Genomic DNA, 18233 nt, shown 5'->3' with positions numbered 1-18233 from the left:
CGGAGGGTCTTTTTGCCCCTCTGCGTGGTTGTTTGTAGGTTTTTGTGTTGACCGCAAAGCTATCTTTCCTATCCTCGGTCTATTCAGTAAGTCGGGCCTCACTTTGCTAAATCTATTTCATCTCTGTGTTTGTATTTTCATCTTACTCACAGTCATTATATGTGGGGGGCTGCCTTTTCCTTTGGGGAATTTCTCTGAGGCAAGGTAGGCTTATTTTTCTATCTTCAGGGCTAGTTAGTTTCTCAGGCTGTGCCGAGTTGCATAGGGAGCGTTAGGGCAATCCACGGCTACCACTAGTGTGGTGTGTTAGGATTAGGGATTGCGGTCAGCAGAGTTCCCACGTCTCAGAGCTCGTCCTTGTTTTTGGTATTTGTCAGGTCACTTTGTGTGCTCTGAACTTCAATGTCCATTGTGGTTCTGAATTACCTGTTCATAACACCAGACAGACTCTTGCATCTTTCATCCAGCCACTGATGTTTCTGGATTGTGAGTCATGGGAAAAGCAAAAGAATTGTCAACTGATCTGCGGGAAAAGGTAGTTGAACTGTATAAAACAGGAAAGGTATACAAAAAGATATTCAAGGAATTGATAATGCCAGTCAGCAGCGTTCAAACTGTAAAAAATATTATTCGCGCTGGTATACCCTAAGTGTTGGATAACACTCCAATTGCCAAATCGAATTGAATCGTATATACAGTGTAGTCCAGATATTCACATGGGTGTCTATCCACAACCCGTTCCTCTAATCAATAGTCCAATATATAACTGTCATACAGTCAATACCCTCGTAGAAACATGAATATAGTTTGCCAAATAAAACGTACTCCGGTCTCCCACTAAAACTATGACATATACTCGGATGGTAATCAGTACCTTAGACAATAGAAGTCAGTCATCTCCTGGTTTGAAGAGATTTCCGGTTTGTGCTAGACACCACATGTAGAGTCTAATAAAAAGCGTGATGCTGGAGAGCTGCCCCGGCCGGTGGCAGCTAACTCCAGATGTCGGGTTCCAGCTGGGGGCGGACGGCAGGGATCCTCCGTCTTTGTCCGGCGACACCGCAAAGTGCAAACAGTGTAAGCGGCGCGTCTAGGACCTGTGTGACGTCAGTGATCTGGTGACCGCCCCACGTGACCGTGAAACTCCGTACGGATCGCTGTAAGGACCAAACTAAACAACGCGTTTAGAAAACTACTGTTTCTTCCTCAGGGCTCGTGGGGCGGTCACCTGATCACATAGTTAATCGCATATACTGTAATATTCTGTTACGCTCCTAAATATACTCTAATAAATTGGCACAACCTTTTTCATCATTATCCTAAGAGAGTGTGGTGAATTTAAATTTTACCTGATCACTGACGTCACACAGGTCCTAGACGCGCCGCTTACACTGTTTGCACTTTGCGGCGTCGCCGGACAAAGACGGAGGATCCCTGCCATCCGCCCCCAGCTGGAACCCGACATCTGGAGTTAGCTGCCACCGGCCGGGGCAGCTCTCCAGCATCACGCTTTTTATTAGACTCTTCATGTGCTGTCTAGCACAAACCGGAAATCTCTTCAAACCAGGAGATGACTGGCTTCTATTGTCTAAGGTACTGATTACCATCTGAGTATATGTCATAGTTTTAGTGGGTGACCGGAGTACGTTTTATTTGGCAAACTATATTCACGTTTCTACGAGGGTATTGACTGTATGACAGTTATATATTGGACTATTGATTACAGGAACGGGTTGTGGATAGACACCCATGTGAATATCTGGACTGCACTGTATATACGATTCAATTCGATTTGGCAATTGGAGTGTTATCCAACACTTAGGGTATACCAGCGCGAATAATATTTTTTATAACTTTGTACCTTTTTTTACAATCTGGTGGTGATTGTTTTTATTCGCTGCAGGTATCCAGACACCCTATATCAACAGCGCCGCTTTCATCCCTGTTTATAGCATTCAAACTGTGATTAAAAAATGGAAAATCAGGGGCTCTGTAAACACAAAACCACTGTCAAGTAGATTAACAAAAATGTCTTCTACAACTGCCAGGAAAATTGTTCGGGATGCAAATAAAAACCAACAAATAACATCAGCTGAAATACAGGACTCTCTGAAAACTAGTGGTATGGCTGTTTCAAGATGCACAATAAGGAGGCATTTTAAGAAAAATGAGCTGCATGGTCAAGTCACCAGAAGAAAGCCACTACTGCGTAAATGTCACAAAGTATCTCGCCTACAATATGCAAAACAGCACAGAGACAAGCCTCAAAACTTCTGGAACAAGATAATTTGGAGTGATGAAACCAAAATTTTACTTTTTGGCCACAAACATTGCACTTGGAGAGAGGCCAACAAGGCCTATGAAGAAAGGAACACGATTCCTACTGTAAAGCACGGAGGTGGATCGCTGATGTTTTGGGGATGTGTGAGCAACAAAGGCACAGTAAACTTGGTCAGAGTTGAAGGAAAGATGAATGCAGCACATTATTAGCAAATACTGGAGGCAAATTTGCACTCATCAGCCCCAAAGCTGCTCATGGGACGTACTTGGATGTTCAAACATGACAACAATCGAAAACACAAGGCCAAGTTGACCTGTCATTGACTACAGCAGAGCAAAGTGAAGGTTCTGGAATGGCCAACTCAGTCACCTGACCTCAATATCATTGAGCCACTCTGGGGAGATCTCAAGCGCGCAGTTCATGCTAGACAGCCCAGGAATTTACAGGAATTGGAGGCTTTTTGCCAAGAAGAGTGGGCAGCTTTACCATCTGAAAAATAAACAACCTCATCCACAACTACCACAAAAGACTTCAAGCTGTCAATGATGTTAGAGGGAGCAATACACGGTATTCAGAAATGGGGTATGGAAACTTTTCATCATGGTCATTTGGATGTTTTGGGTTGCTATTATGATATAAAAAGAGAAAAGACAGTAGTTTGACAATAAATGGCTTTACCCAACCACTAACCATGAGTGGAGAAAAAGTTTGATGTTATCATTCATATTCTCTGAAAAAAGGCCAAGAAAGCAAAAATTCTGCCTGGATATGTAAACTCTTGTGCACAACTGTATATAAATAGAATGTCCAGCTCAAAGAAAAGAATGCCACGCCCTTGCATGCCAAAGTCCTAAAGCAAAACCAAAAGAAGTGAACTGGAGTTTAAGCTGGTATACGTGCAACATGTAGACGCATGTTCATACTGCTCATTAAACAGACAAAACCTAAGATAGAAACAAGAGGAACGTGTACCTTTCTAGGAGTAAAAAGCAATAGTGCATGGAAATAACATAGGGTACTTAGTAAAAATTGTTTTTGAAAAAAAAGAGTAAACACCACCCCACCAACACCAAGTGTAAACATGCATCTACACATTGCATGTATACCAACTCTTACTCATGTTCATTTCTTTCAGTTTTGCTCAATATAAGAAAGATAATTACATCACATATGATGCAAAAATCATTTCTTATACTGCACAAGTAGACCAAGAGTTAAAAATACAAAAAAACTATAAAGATGGTGGAACAATTACCGTATATACTCGAGTATAAGCCGAGATTTTCAGCCCAAATTTTTGGGCTGAAAGTGCCCCCCTCGGCTTATACTCGAGTCACGGTAGCGGTGTGGTCGGCAGGTGAGGGGCTGAGGGCGCTGAGGTATACTTACCTAGTCCCAGCGATCCTCGCGCTGTCCCTGCCGTCCCACGGGCTTCGGCGCTGCAGTTTCTTCCTCTCTTCAGCGGTCACGTGGGACCGCTCATTACAGAAATGAATAAGCGGCTCCACCTCCCATAGGGGCGGAGCCGCTTATTCATTTCTCTAATCAGCGGTGCCGGTGACCGCTGATAGAGAAAGAAGCTGCGGCACCGAAGACAGGAGGGGACAGCGCGAGGATCGCCAGGACTAGGTGAGTATAGCATATTCACCTGTCCTCGTTCCAGCCGCCGGGCGCCGATCCATCTTCCCGGCCGGCGCCTCCATCTTCCCGGCGTCTCTGCTCTCTGACTGTTCAGGCAGAGGGCGCGATGACGCATACAGTGTGCGCGGCGCCCTCTGCCTGATCAGTCAGAGCAGAGACGCCGGGAAGATGGAGGCGCCGGAACGAGACGCCGGGAGCTGCAATCAAGGGAGGTGAGTATGTGTTTTTTTTTCTTTATTGCGGCAGCGGCGGCACAAATTTATGTGGAACATCTATGTGGCACAGTGAACGGTGCAGGGCACCGTATATGGAGCACATCTATGGGGCACAGTGAACGGTGCAGAGCACCGTATATGGCACAGCACAGCTATGGGGCACAGTGAACGGTGCAGAGCACCGTATATGGCACAGCACAGCTATGGGGCACAGTGAACGGTGCAGAGCACCGTATATGGCACAGCACAGCTATGTATGGGGCACAGTGAACGGTGCAGAGCACCGTATATGGCACAGCACAGCTATGGGGCACAGTGAACGGTGCAGAGCACCGTATATGGCACAGCTATGGGGCACAGTGAACGGTGCAGAGCACCGTATATGGCACAGCACAGCTATGGGGCACAGTGAACGGTGCAGAGCACCGTATATGGCACAGCTATGGGGCACAGTGAACGGTGCAGAGCACCGTATATGGCACAGCACAGCTATGGGGCACAGTGAACGGTGCAGAGCACCGTATATGGCACAGCTATGGGGCACAGTGAACGGTGCAGAGCACCGTATATGGCACATCTATGGGGCACAATGAACGGTGCAGAGCACCGTATATGGCACAGCTAGGGGGCACAATGAACGGTGCAGAGCACTATATGGTTCACACCTATGGGGAAATATGAACGGTGCAGAGCACTATATGGCACAGCTATGGGGAAATAATGATCTATTTTTATTTTTGAAATTCACCGGTAAATGCTGCATTTCCACCCTAGGCTTATACTCGAGTCAATAAGTTTTCCCAGTTTTTTGTGGCAAAATTAGGGGGGTCGGCTTATACTCGGGTCGGCTTATACTCGAGTATATACGGTAGATCACGTTACGGGATCAATGAAATGTCCGAGTATAAGCTGTGGTGGTACAGTGGATGATAAATGCTGCATGTATATCCTGGGCCCCTTTCTGGTGTAATGTCCATTCTGTCACTTTTTTCCAACACATTAAAAAATAAACAATTTTTCTTACCTTCTTCCACTTCCACGACATGCATCGTCCTCTTCTATAGCCTGAAACTGACTTTGTTGTTCCAGTCATGGGTGGCGCATAATGTCACTGCCACACACCGCTCATGATGGGCATGCCGATGTCTGGCAGGCAGACTGAATTGTAGTGAACAAAAATCCTGACTAGCACCTCCATATAGTGTGAAAAGATGCCTACTGCAATGAATACATAACTTGCAAAAGGAGGAATGAAGCAACATTCTGTAGAGACCAATAAATATGCAAACAGAAAATCTACCATAATTGCTGAGTAAATTATAATAAAAGGTAAAAAAAAATGTAAAAGAAAATTACTTACAAAAGTGAAGGTTCTTAGCACATAAATTGGCCAATTCATGTGAGCCCATCAACCGGGACAAGGTGACACTTCTCTGATGGGTCCTATCATTTGAAACATGCCTCTCTTGTGCAATAAATCTACAGTGTGAATTGGCAAACATGCGTCTCCTGGGTTACAAACCTGCATATTTAAGTAAGCTGGTAGGAACCAAAGTTGATTGTAAACATGCTTGGGCTGATAAGTGGGGTTGCAGAGTCAGAAAAGAGGCAGTAGCAACAGCTAATGGATAACTGCATAGAACAAAAAACCTGACCAGACCCTCCATATAGTGTGAACAGATGCCTACTGCAATGAATACATAACTTGCAAAAACGAGGAACACAGCAGCACTCTGTAGAGACCAATATATATGCAAACACAAAATCTATCATAATTGCCAAGTGAATTGCAGTTCAGGGAGCCAGCGGGTGTCAGCAATACAATTCAATTCAGCAAATTGTTTGTCCGAGGACTTACAGCCAGCTGAAATAGGCGCGGACATCGACTGGCCCCCTCCCACTCATTGCGTTCCTGTGTTTATCCATGGATATGACATAGATAGGTAAATCTGTAAATAGATGCACTTCAATTCCCTTCTCAAACTGTTGCCTTCACATAATACAGAAGGTAATGGTGAACCAAGTAATGAATGACATCATGGAACCTGTTTGTGGGGTCCTTTCTCCAGACACTACTGGTACTTCAGAACATTGTATCACTACAACCAGGGCCTATTTTAGATAAAGTGGGGCTCTGGACAAAAGTTTAAAATGGGGACCCAAATGCTAATGTGGCACCCCTAGGGGTATTTGCCACAAAAATAGTTACTGACACTAAATACAAGTAATAAGATAGCAAAACTGCACTACCACCTCCGGCCAGAAGGGGGAGCTCCAGAGACTCCCCTTGATCCATTCTGGTCTGAGAGAAAAACTGGCAGTTGGGCTAAGGAGCTGAAAGTGAGAGGTCATACAGCTGAATTTCTAACAGCCCTATGACGGTTTCCAGGCCCAAATCACCGGCCTGAGGAGAAAAGGGACAGAGAAAAAGGACATTGTGAGAACCGGGTAGCATTAATCACTACCCAGAACAGGCGCAAAGACGGATACCGGATCCGTGGCTGTATTCATTATATATAATACAGCAACCGGAAAAACGTGAGGTGATTTCAGCTTCACTAGGGCCGGACACAGCAACAGACACAGAGTTCAGCGGTACTCCTGGAGGGGGTAAGCCGATAAAAGGACTCGGGTTGCCCGTCGAACCAGGACCCGGAGGGGACAGATTGGGCCGGCAGCCAGTTCACATACAGCAGCAGGGCCACACAGAAACTGCGTACAATAAGAGGCGAAGACCCCGGCAGGGTCAAAGTACCTCAGAGTTCCCATACAGACTCCGGTGACAGGACTGGTTGTAAATCCCTTTATGTTGAAGTAAACTGGTTAAACGTTTCAGTGCCTCAGACTTTCATTTGGACAATAGCTATCTATCCAGGATCAGGATCATCACCGCTGAGAGAACCTGCTGCTGATCAAGTAAGTGCCTGTTCCCTCATGATACCCCTTACACTGTGCATTGCCTGAGGCCACAGCACCGGGTCAAGCCAACCGTGACATCTCCCTCAAGAGACAGACCCCATTGGTCCGGTGCTGGGTACCCCGGTCTCCTGGGCGTCACAATTGGCGTCACGAACAGGATTCAGCCAGCCCGTATACCGGGTATTGTGTGCCGTGATTGGAGCCCAAAACTGTGAAAACTTGGATGAAAAATCTTGAAAATTGACTTTATTAAAGAAAATTCCATTTCCCATTAAAAACTATTGAAAGTGACTTTTCCCCATTGGTTATAATGGAGTAAAGATGGCCGCCATCACCTCATAACCGTTAGGCACGAGACTGTTAATTGAGCTACGCCATTACCTGAGCCCCAGTCTAACTGAAAAACTTCAGAATCCGCCATTACTGAGCACGCGGCGGGCGGGAGCAGCAGGGGGCGTGTCATTGTGGGCGGCACGAAGCTGAGCGCTCTGACGTCAGAGCAAGGGGAAAACCAATCCTGCTGCACAGCGGAACGAATCTACACTATCCCGACGGAAGCGGAGGACCGGAAGGGTCCGGATTAACTAAGGGGGCACAGTATGTCGCAGCACGGAGACGCCGCAGCACCCGGTGACGCTAATGCAGCTGAAAGACAGAGTGTCGATAGAGAGTCCGGTAGCGCAGCGGTGCAAGGAGTGGTGCCCATCATGCCAGTGCTGATGCCATATACCCCGGGTGGCCCGTGGCTTCCAATGTATAAAGGTGAGCCTAATACCCTTGACGATTTCAGAGAAAAGATGCTGGCCCATTTTGACATGTTCCCCGTGGGTGAAGTTCAACGTGTTAGTCTCCTGATGATGCAGTTAAGTGGCCATGCTAAGCGAGAAGTCACAGCATGGGCAGCTGATCTAAAAGGCACTGTTGAACGCATATTTGCTGGATTAAAAGCAACATTTGAAACCACTGCCGGCAGCAAAGCTAAAGTACGATTCTTTAATTGCAAACAAAAAGCTAATGAGGGCGTGAGAGACTTTGCCTTAAACCTGCAGGAAGCCCTTAAATCACTTACACTGGCTGAACCCATTTTTAACACCGGAGCAGATAAACTGCTAAGAGATCAATTTATTGAGGGACTCTACACCCCTTCTCACCGGGGGCATGTGAGTATGCTTGTTTTTAAGAACCCTGAATTGACATTTGCCCAATTAAAGGAGAGCACTATACGTCTCCAGCTGGCAGAGGCACCTCAGGATCAGGATCCTGTGCAACCCATGGCAGAGGCACCTCAACAACAGGGAATGCAAGTGACATCAGCTATGTCCGGGGCCATTGCTAAGCCCCTGGGGCCCAGTACTAATGAGGCTCTTCAACAAAAACTTGACTCTTTAACTGATGTTGTTGCTTCAATGGCTAAAACCATGCAGGAGATGAGAGGACCCAAGATGGAGTTGGCAAACCGCAGAGAGGATGTTCCATGGATGAGACCCCGGAAATACCTGACATGGAGAGGACGACCCCGCGACCGCTACCAACCGGATGGACAGCCCATTTGCCGCCGTTGCCAGCAGCCAGGCCACTTTGCACGAGATTGTGATTTAAATGGGAATCCCTTGGGAATGCGGGCCGCTTCACAGGAATGAACTTTCAAGGCCCAACACCCTGGCACGACAGGTACATCGGAGGACGACCCATTATCCCTATCGTGCTGGACGGAATTCCCCTCAACGCTTTGCTGGACACAGGTTCCCAGATTTCATCTATACCGTATATCCTTTATAAGAGGTACTGGGCTGATGCAGATATTGATAAAGGGCCCTCTGATGTTGAACTAGATATATGGGCCAGTAATGGTAAGTTGGTACCGAAACTAGGATTCAGGGAGATGACCATAAAGATTGGTAAAGTAGAATTGAAGAAACAGGGTATAATTGTTGTTGATGTTGACCGTCGGAACTGTGAACCAACTGTATTGATAGGAATTAATGTGTTAGAGAACTGCTTTGCCGAAGTTATTTCTGTCTTACAGCAAATTGCTGAAACTGCCCAATCCTACCAGCAGAGAGTTCTCCGGAGGGAAATAAAAGTATTGATGTTAAGGCAACAGGTAGAAGTTGCAGGTGGAGAAATCAGCAGTGTGAGGGTAAGTGATCCAACGTCTACTGTAATCCCACCGAAAACAGAAATGCTGGTATGGTGTAGAGCAGCCATTGGTACTAAGGGACGAGATTATCAAGCCTTAATAGAACCAGTGTACACCGACAGCAGGCCCACTATACTCACAGCACGAGGGGTAGTCGAGGTACACCGGGGACGAGTGCCGGTACGACTTTTGAATTGTGGAGAGGAAGAGGTCACTTTGCCAAGGTATGCTACAGTGGCAAAGCTATATACTGTTGACAACAATGCCATCACAACCATTGAGCCCTTAGAACCAACCTGTCAGGTGGAAGTCAACGTCTCAGATGGAGAATAGGAGGATTGGTGCCAACAGCTACACGTGGGCATAAATTCAACACCTACCCATCAAAAACAAGGGGTGTATAGGCTAGTGACGGAATATGAACAAATCTTCAGTAAACACCCATTGGACTTCGGACGGATAGAAGGGGTAGAACACACAATCCCCACCTGTGACCATCCCCCAATAAAAGAAAGATATAGACCCATACCGCCCGCTCACTATCAATGTGCAAAAGATATGCTGAGGGAGATGAAACAGGCCGGGGTAATAAGAGATAGCTGTAGCCCCTGGGCGGCCCCTCTAGTGATTGTCAAAAAAAAGGACGGAACCATGAGAATGTGCGTAGACTACCGGCGGATTAATAACATCACCCATAAAGACGCCTACCCCTTGCCTAGGATAGAAGATTCCTTGACTGCTTTGAAATCTGCTAATTATTTTTCCACCTTAGACTTAACAAGCGGGTATTGGCAAGTCCCTGTGGCTGAGAGAGATAAGGAAAAGACGGCATTCACCACACCAATGGGTCTATGTGAATTTAATCGCATGCCATTCGGACTCTGCAACGCATCCGGTACCTTCCAGCGGCTGATGGAATGCTGCCTCGGACACAAGAACTTCGAGACCGTCCTCCTGTACCTAGATGATGTGATCGTCTACTCAAAGACTTACGAACAACACTTAAAAGACCTGGCAGAAGTATTCAAAGCCTTATCCAGGTATGGCATGAAAATCAAGCCATCCAAATGTCACCTTCTCAAGCCAAGGTACAGTACCTGGGACACATCGTGAGTTCGGAGGGAGTAGCACCGGATCCCGAGAAAATAAGCACCATAAGGGATTGGCCAAGACCTACCAACGCAAAAGAAGTGAGGCAATTCCTGGGATTGGTGGGTTACTATCGCAGATTTATAAAAGGATTTACCAAGTTGGCAGCACCCTTGCAAGACGCCTTGGTAGGGCAGACGAAGAAACCTTCAAACCGAAACCCTCCTTTTCAGTGGAATGACGAAAGGGAAGACTCCTTTGAACAACTAAAGAAGGCACTAACCGGAGAAGAGGTTCTGGCATACCCAGATTACCATCAACCTTTCATCCTCTACACCGATGCCAGTAATGTGGGACTAGGAGCGGTGCTGTCACAAAAGCAAGAAGGTCGGGAGAAAGTCATCGCCTTTGCAAGTACAAAGCTCCGGCCTACTGAAAGAAATCCAGAAAATTATAGCTCCTTCAAATTGGAACTACTGGCAGTAGTTTGGGCTGTGACTGAACGTTTCAAACACTATCTGGCCGCTGCAGAATTTATTGTCTATACTGACAACAATCCGTTGACCCACCTGGACACAGCCAAATTATGTGCGTTAGAACAGCGATGGATAGCCCGGTTATCTAATTACAACTTCAAGATCAAGTATCGAGCAGGTCGCAAGAATGGAAATGCCGATGCCCTATCCCGGATGCCACACTTGAGAGATGTAGAAGAAGAAACGGGTGAGCTTGAAGAAATTGAACTACCAGCCTTCCATCATCCCAAGGCAAAACATCATCAGTCAAGTACCTATCAGAAACAACAAGAGGTGAATTTTAATCCGTTAGCACACCATAGATGGGCTGACACCCAAGACAGCAATCCAGCTGTGAAGTTGGTGAAGGAACTGTTAACTGAGCAAAGTGCATATCCCGATGAGGATGCCCCAGAAGAGACGCATCAACTCTGGAAAGAGAGAGGCAAAATGTTCCTGTATCAAGGGAAGCTCTGTAGAAGGTACACCAATCCGAAAACACATGAATTAGTTTGGCAGATTATCGTGCCTAAACAAGATGTCAAGATGGTCCTTGAAGCTTACCATAATGGTGCTGGTCACTTTGGTTGGAAAAAGTTAGAAGTACTTCTAAGAGAAAGATTTTATTGGGTCGGGATGAGAAAATCAATCGAACAGTGGTGCAGAAATTGTGGCCCGTGCAACCTCAGAAGAAACGATCAAAAGAACCAAAGAGCACCACTGCAGCCCATAATCACCAAACAACCACTTGAACTTGTAGCCATGGACCACGTGAAGTTGACACCAAGCCGGTCCGGCTATGTTTATGCCTTGACCATCGTGGACCATTATTCACGCTTCTTGGTAGTAGTACCCGTAAAAGATCTGACAGCAAAAACTGCAGCCAAGGCGTTCCAAACGTACTTTTGTAGACCCCATGGATATCCGGAACAGGTTCTCACCGACCAAGGTACAGCCTTTGAATCAGAGATCTTCAGAGAATTCTGTAATATGTATGGTTGCAAAAAGATCCGGACGACGGCCTATCATCCACAAACAAACGGCTTATGCGAGAAGATGAACCATATTGTAATAGACCTACTAAAGACTTTACCTGAGACAGAAAGGAATCAATGGCCAGAGAAATTGCCTGACTTGGTGGATCTGTATAATCATGTTCCGGTGAGCTCCACCAACTGCACCCCAGCTTACCTTATGCGTGCAAGACCCGGCCAATTACCAATCGATCTAGAAATGGGAATTCTGAAACCAGACGCAGAAGTTCAAGACTCCAATTGGGATATCATACGGCAAAAGCAGTATCGCCAAGTGCAAAAGAGTGTGGAAAGAAGCCTTCAGCAAACTAGAGAAAGACAAGAGCGAACTTTCAACCAGAATGCTCTAGTGACCCCATTAAGACCGGGTGACCAAGTGCTCAAGAGAAATCGTCGAACCAATAAACTAGACAATCAGTGGGAAGCCGTACCCTACACAGTTTTACCAACAAGAATGGATAATCCTAAAATGTGTCTCATTAGCAAAAACGGAGGCTTAACATCTGTACTAGTGTCAAGACACAATCTTAAATTATGTCCGGAAGCATTGAAAGAGCCAGAAGTTGTCCAGCCAGAACCAGAAGTTATTCAACCCATGCAGGTCCAACCAGTAAAGGAAAAAGAAGAGGAAATGTATCACACCTGTATAGGAGACTTTCCCAAAACCCTACTAACATACCATGGTGCAGTAGTGGTTCCCATGGTGGCCTTTTACCCAACACCGAACCCAATACCAGAAGTCCCAAGACAGGAAGAGGCTGACCCCGTACTACGGGAGGTTCCAGGCCAGGAAGAACAGATTCCTGATCAGAGTAATCCCATTCACGGTGGACTTGCCAACTCCATAGTCGTGGAATTATCTTTAGCAGAGCGGGCAGATACTACATCCGCAGTAGACAGTAGTACACCACATGAAGAGACACCGCTATTACGTAGATCACAGCGTAGTACCCAGGGTCAATTACCGGCCAGGTATGCGGATTACCAACTATAAAACTATAGTCATTGTTATCATTCTGCAACGTTTAAGCCCAGTACCTACAGAGACTTGTCTGTATGAACTTATTGCATATTCTTGAACTTTTTATCAGCCCGGAGGCACTAAATCAAAGCTCCGGAAAGACTGCTTTTTGAACTTTGCTTTTTGCTCTTTTTGAACTTTCTTTACACTTTATATTGGTAACGCCGTTGGAAAAATGGAACTAAATTCCTGGACACAAAGTGCAGTGCCTTTCCTAGTACCTTCAAGGATAGAACTGTATTAATGGACGCTATTTGAAGTGACTTTTTACAGAACTCTATTTTTGTTTCCTTGAGTGGTTTTTGTAACTTTTCATTTTTAAGACTCTGTACATATTAATTGTTATTTTAAAATGTTATCGTCCCACAGTCCCGGAGTACTGTTCTTAACTAGGGGGGAATGTGGCACCCCTAGGGGTATTTGCCACAAAAATAGTTACTGACACTAAATACAAGTAGTAAGATAGCAAAACTGCACTACCACCTCCGGCCAGAAGGGGGAGCTCCAGAGACTCCCCTTGATCCATTCTGGTCTGAGAGAAAAACTGGCAGTTGGGCTAAGGAGCTGAAAGTGAGAGGTCATACAGCTGAATTTCTAACAGCCCTATGACGGTTTCCAGGCCCAAATCACCGGCCTGAGGAGAAAAGGGACAGAGAAAAAGGACATTGTGAGAACCGGGTAGCATTAATCACTACCCAGAACAGGCGCAAAGACGGTTACCGGATCCGTGGCTGTATTCATTATATATAATACAGCAACCGGAAAAACGTGAGGTGATATCAGCTTCACTAGGGCCGGACGCAGCAACAGACACAGAGTTCAGCGGTACTCCTGGAGGGGGTAAGCCGATAAAAGGACTCGGGTTGCCCGTAGAACCAGGACCCGGAGGGGACAGATTGGGCCGGCAGCCAGTTCACATACAGCAGCAGGGCCACACAGAAACTGCGTACAATAAGAGGCGAAGACCCCGGCAGGGTCAAAGTACCTCAGAGTTCCCATACAGACTCCGGTGACAGGACTGGTTGTAAATCCCTTTATGTTGAAGTAAACTGGTTAAACGTTTCAGTGCCTCAGACTTTCATTTGGACAATAGCTATCTATCCAGGATCAGGATCATCACCGCTGAGAGAACCTGCTGCTGATCAAGTAAGTGCCTGTTCCCTCATGATACCCCTTACACTGTGCATTGCCTGAGGCCACAGCACCGGGTCAAGCCACCCGTGACATCTCCCACAAGAGACAGACCCCATTGGTCCGGTGCTGGGTACCCCGGTCTCCTGGGCGTCACACTAACATATTACACCATCAAACAGAAACATTTCAGTGTATTTGCATGCTATGAGTTCAGGCCGCTAAACGAGTGTGATCGACAATGTTGAAGTCAATCAATGCTTGTATTCCGGCCTCTTTACACTGGCTGAGCAAGAATGATGGGCACAGAACGATCACTTTTATATCAGCCTGTCCCAATACAGTATTATGTTATCAGCAGCACTTCTGCAGTTTTCCCCAGGCGATGTTCTGCTGGAAGCAATAATTTTTGTTCCAGCATAAACAATCCAATCACTTGATGAATAGTAAGCATTTTCTTATAATACACACCCAGAGTCTTCCATATAGTATAATGCACACCACAGTCCTCCTTATAGTATAATATGCTCATAGTCCTCCACATAGTATAATGTACCATACAGTCCTCCATATAGCATAATGTGCCCCATAGTCCTCCATAGAGTATATCACACTCTCCATAGTTCATAGGTGAAGTGACGTCATCATGAGTGCTGCATCAGGCATAGAGGGAGAATGATGAGAGAGAGGAATCGTCACCTGATACTCTCTCCTCCATCATTGCTTTCAATTGCATCGGCATGTATGATGCCTACAGTTGTGGCCAAAAGTATTGACACCCCTGCAATTCTGTCAGATAATACTCAGTTTCTTCCTGAAAATGATTGCAATCACAAATTCTTTGGTGTTATTATCTTCATTTAATTTGTCTTAACTGAAAAAACACAAAAGAGAATGAAGCAAAAAGCAAAACATTGATCATTTCACACAAAACTCCAAAAATGCGCCAGACAAAAGTATTGGCACCCTCAGCCTAATACTTGGTTGCACAACCTTTAGCCCAAATAACTGCGACCAACCACTTCCAGTAACCATCAGTGAGTTTCTTACAATGCTCTGCTGGAATTTTAGACCATTCTTCTTTGACAAACTGCTCCAGGTCCCTGATATTTGAAGGGTGCCTTCTCCAAACTGCCATGTTTAGATCTCTCCACAGGTGTTCTATGGGATTCAGGTCTGGACTCATTGCTGGCCACCTTAGAAGTCTCCAGTGCTTTCTCTCAATCCATTTTTTAGTGCTTTTGAAGTGTGTTTTGGGTCATTGTCCTGCTGGAAGACCCATAACCTCTGAGGGAGACCCAGCTTTCTCACACTGGGCCCTACTGTTGTGAATTCTGTTGTTAAGCTCCCTCCTGTGGTCATGAATGGTACTTCGGCTGGTTCTGTCCATGGGCTTCCTCTGGTGGTTGTGAGTGGGGCTGCGGCTTCTGAGGTTCCTTCCACAGGTGACGAGGTTAATTCGTTAGCTGGCTGCTCTATTTAACTCCACCTAGATCATTGCTCCTTGCCACCTGTCAATGTTCCAGTATTGGTCTAGTTCGCTCCTGGATCGTTCTTGTGACCTGTCTTCCCAGCAGAAGCTAAGTTCCTGCTTGTTTTTCTCTGTTTGCTATTTTTTCTGTCCAGCTTGCTATTTTGATTTTTGTCTTGCTTGCTGGAAGCTCTGGGACGCTCGTGGTCTTTTTGTAGTTTTTTGTGCTGACCGCAAAGTTACCTTTCCTATCCTCTGCCTGTTCAGTAAGACGGGCCTCACTTTGCTAAATCTATTTCATCTCTGTGTTTGTAATTTTTCATCTTAACTCACTGTTAGGGCTAGCGGAACGCACCAAATAATAAGACAGATAGTGTATGGTGCGTTCGCAGCCCGGGGTCCACCGTGCAGAGATGGAACCTGCTGCTAAGTAATGACGGACTATATGGCGGTACTCATAAGTATACACACGTGGGTTAAACTTCACCCAGCGTGAAGGAAGCAATCCTGTTGCGTCACAGGATCGCGGTACCGCACATAGAAGGCGAGCAAGTAGTCAGCGAACTCAACCCCAACTAGGATTGAAGTACGATTAGACCCTTGCTGGCACAACACCGCAACTGGGTGTGTAAGGAAGCAGAATAACAATATTAGGGCACAAGAGTGCATGCGGTGCCGCACTGACGAACGCCACTAACCACCCAGGCTTGGGTAAGGAAAGCACAGAGGAAGTGCACGGCGCCGTACTGGCGGTCACAGCAACTGGACGCTGTAACGTGTGATTAGTGCTGTAGGATAAGTCGGGCGCTAGATAGCAACCATACACCTTCCGCGAGCAGACATTCAATAGGGAAGGGGTATCCAAGGACGACTTGCACTCACAACAAACAGACGTAAGCAAATGTACACTAGCGCATGGCCGTGCGGTCATGCACAGTTTATATAGTTGCAGCACAGGAAGTGGCCACAGAAACTTTGCCCTTCCAAGACCTGCCAAGAGGACCAATGGAATGTGCTGAAGAGACTGAGCACATGACCCTCGATCTCCAACGGGAGATCTTGCCCTGGGCATGCTCAGTGTGTGGGACTTAGTCCCAGAGAAGTCCGCTCGCTGCTGACCAGCACTGGCTTTAATGGTAGAAGCTGAGGAAGCAGCAGTAACTCTCTGTACAGAGTGAGACTGAGCAAGACGCTGGGACCGACGTCCCTGCTGAGCAGACTCCACTGCGGCTGGATAAGAATGGGAGACCGCAGCGGAGATGGCCTGAGATTCCCCCTGTGCAGAAGCGGGAACTCGAGACCTAACACTCACAGTCATTATATTTGGCGGGCTGCCTGTTCCTTTGGGAAATTTCTCTGAGGCAAGGTAGGCTTTATTTTTCTATCTTTAGGGCTAGCTAGTTCCTTAGGCTGTGACGAGTTGCATAGGGAGCGTTAGGAGCAATCCACGGCTATTTCTAGTGTGTGTGATTGGATTAGGAATTGCAGTCAGCAGAGTTCCCACGTCTCAGAGCTTGTTCTGTATTATTAGTAACTATCAGGTCATTCCGTGTGCTCTTAACCACCAGGTGCATTATTGTCCTCACCACCAGGTCATAACAGTACAGGTGGCCAAAAGTATTAATGCATCTCAATAGAGGGATAAGAGAAGTTTTGAGACCATTTTTTTTTCTTTGCAGTGTGTTTTGTCTCTCTTTTCCCCTTTACCTCTGGGTGGTTCAGGATACAGGTGTAGATATGGACATTCAAGGTCTGTCCTCTTGTATGGATAATCTCACTGCAAGGGTACAAAACATTCAAGATTTTGTGGTTCAGAATCCGATGTTGGAGCCTGGGATTCCAATTCCTGATTTGTTTTTTGGGGATAGATCTAAGTTTCTGAATTTCAAAAATAATTGTAAATTGTTTCTTGCTTTGAAACCTCGCTCCTCAGGTGACCCTGTTCAACAAGTGAAAATCATTATTTCTTTGTTGCGTGGCGACCCTCAAGACTGGGCATTTTCCCTTGCGCCAGGAGATCCGGCATTGCGTGATGTTGATGCGTTTTTTCTGGCACTTGGATTGCTTTTTGATGAACCAAATCCAGTGGATCAGGCAGAGAAAATCTTGCTGGCTCTGTGTCAGGGTCAGGATGAGGTAGAGATATATTGTCAGAAGTTTAGGAATTGGTCTGTACTCACTCAGTGGAATGAATGTGCGCTGGCAGCAATTTTCAGAAAGGGTCTCTGTGAAGCCCTTAAGGATGTCATGGTGGGATTTCCCATGCCTGCTGGTCTGAATGAGTCTATGTCTTTGGCCATTCAGATCGATCGACGCTTGCGTGAGCGTAAAGCTGTGCACCATTTGGCGGTATTATCTGAGCATAGACCTTAGCCTATACAATGTGATAGGACTTTGACCAGAGCTGAACGGCAAGAACACAGACGTCGGAATGGGCTGTGTTTTCACTGTGGTGATTCCACTCATGCTATCTCCGATTGTCCTAAGCGCACTAAGCGTTTCGCTAGGTCTGCCACCATTGGTACAGGACAGTCAAAATTTCTTTTGTCCGTTACTCTGATTTGCTCTTTGTCATCCTATTCTGTTATGGCATTTCTGGATTCAGGCACTGCCCTGAATTTGATGGACTTGGAGTTTGCTAGGCGCTGTGGTTTTTTCTTGGAGCCCTTGCAGTATCCTATTCCATTGAAAGGAATTGATGCTACGCCTTTGGCCAAGAATAAGCCCCAGTACTGGACCCAATTGACCATGTGCATGGCTCCTGCACATCAGGAGG

Source organism: Ranitomeya imitator, chromosome 5, assembly GCF_032444005.1.
Source record: "Ranitomeya imitator isolate aRanImi1 chromosome 5, aRanImi1.pri, whole genome shotgun sequence".
Classification (NCBI taxonomy): Eukaryota; Metazoa; Chordata; class Amphibia; order Anura; family Dendrobatidae; genus Ranitomeya; species Ranitomeya imitator.
The sequence above is the reverse complement of the archived record's forward strand: the minus strand, read 5'-3'. Positions refer to the sequence as shown.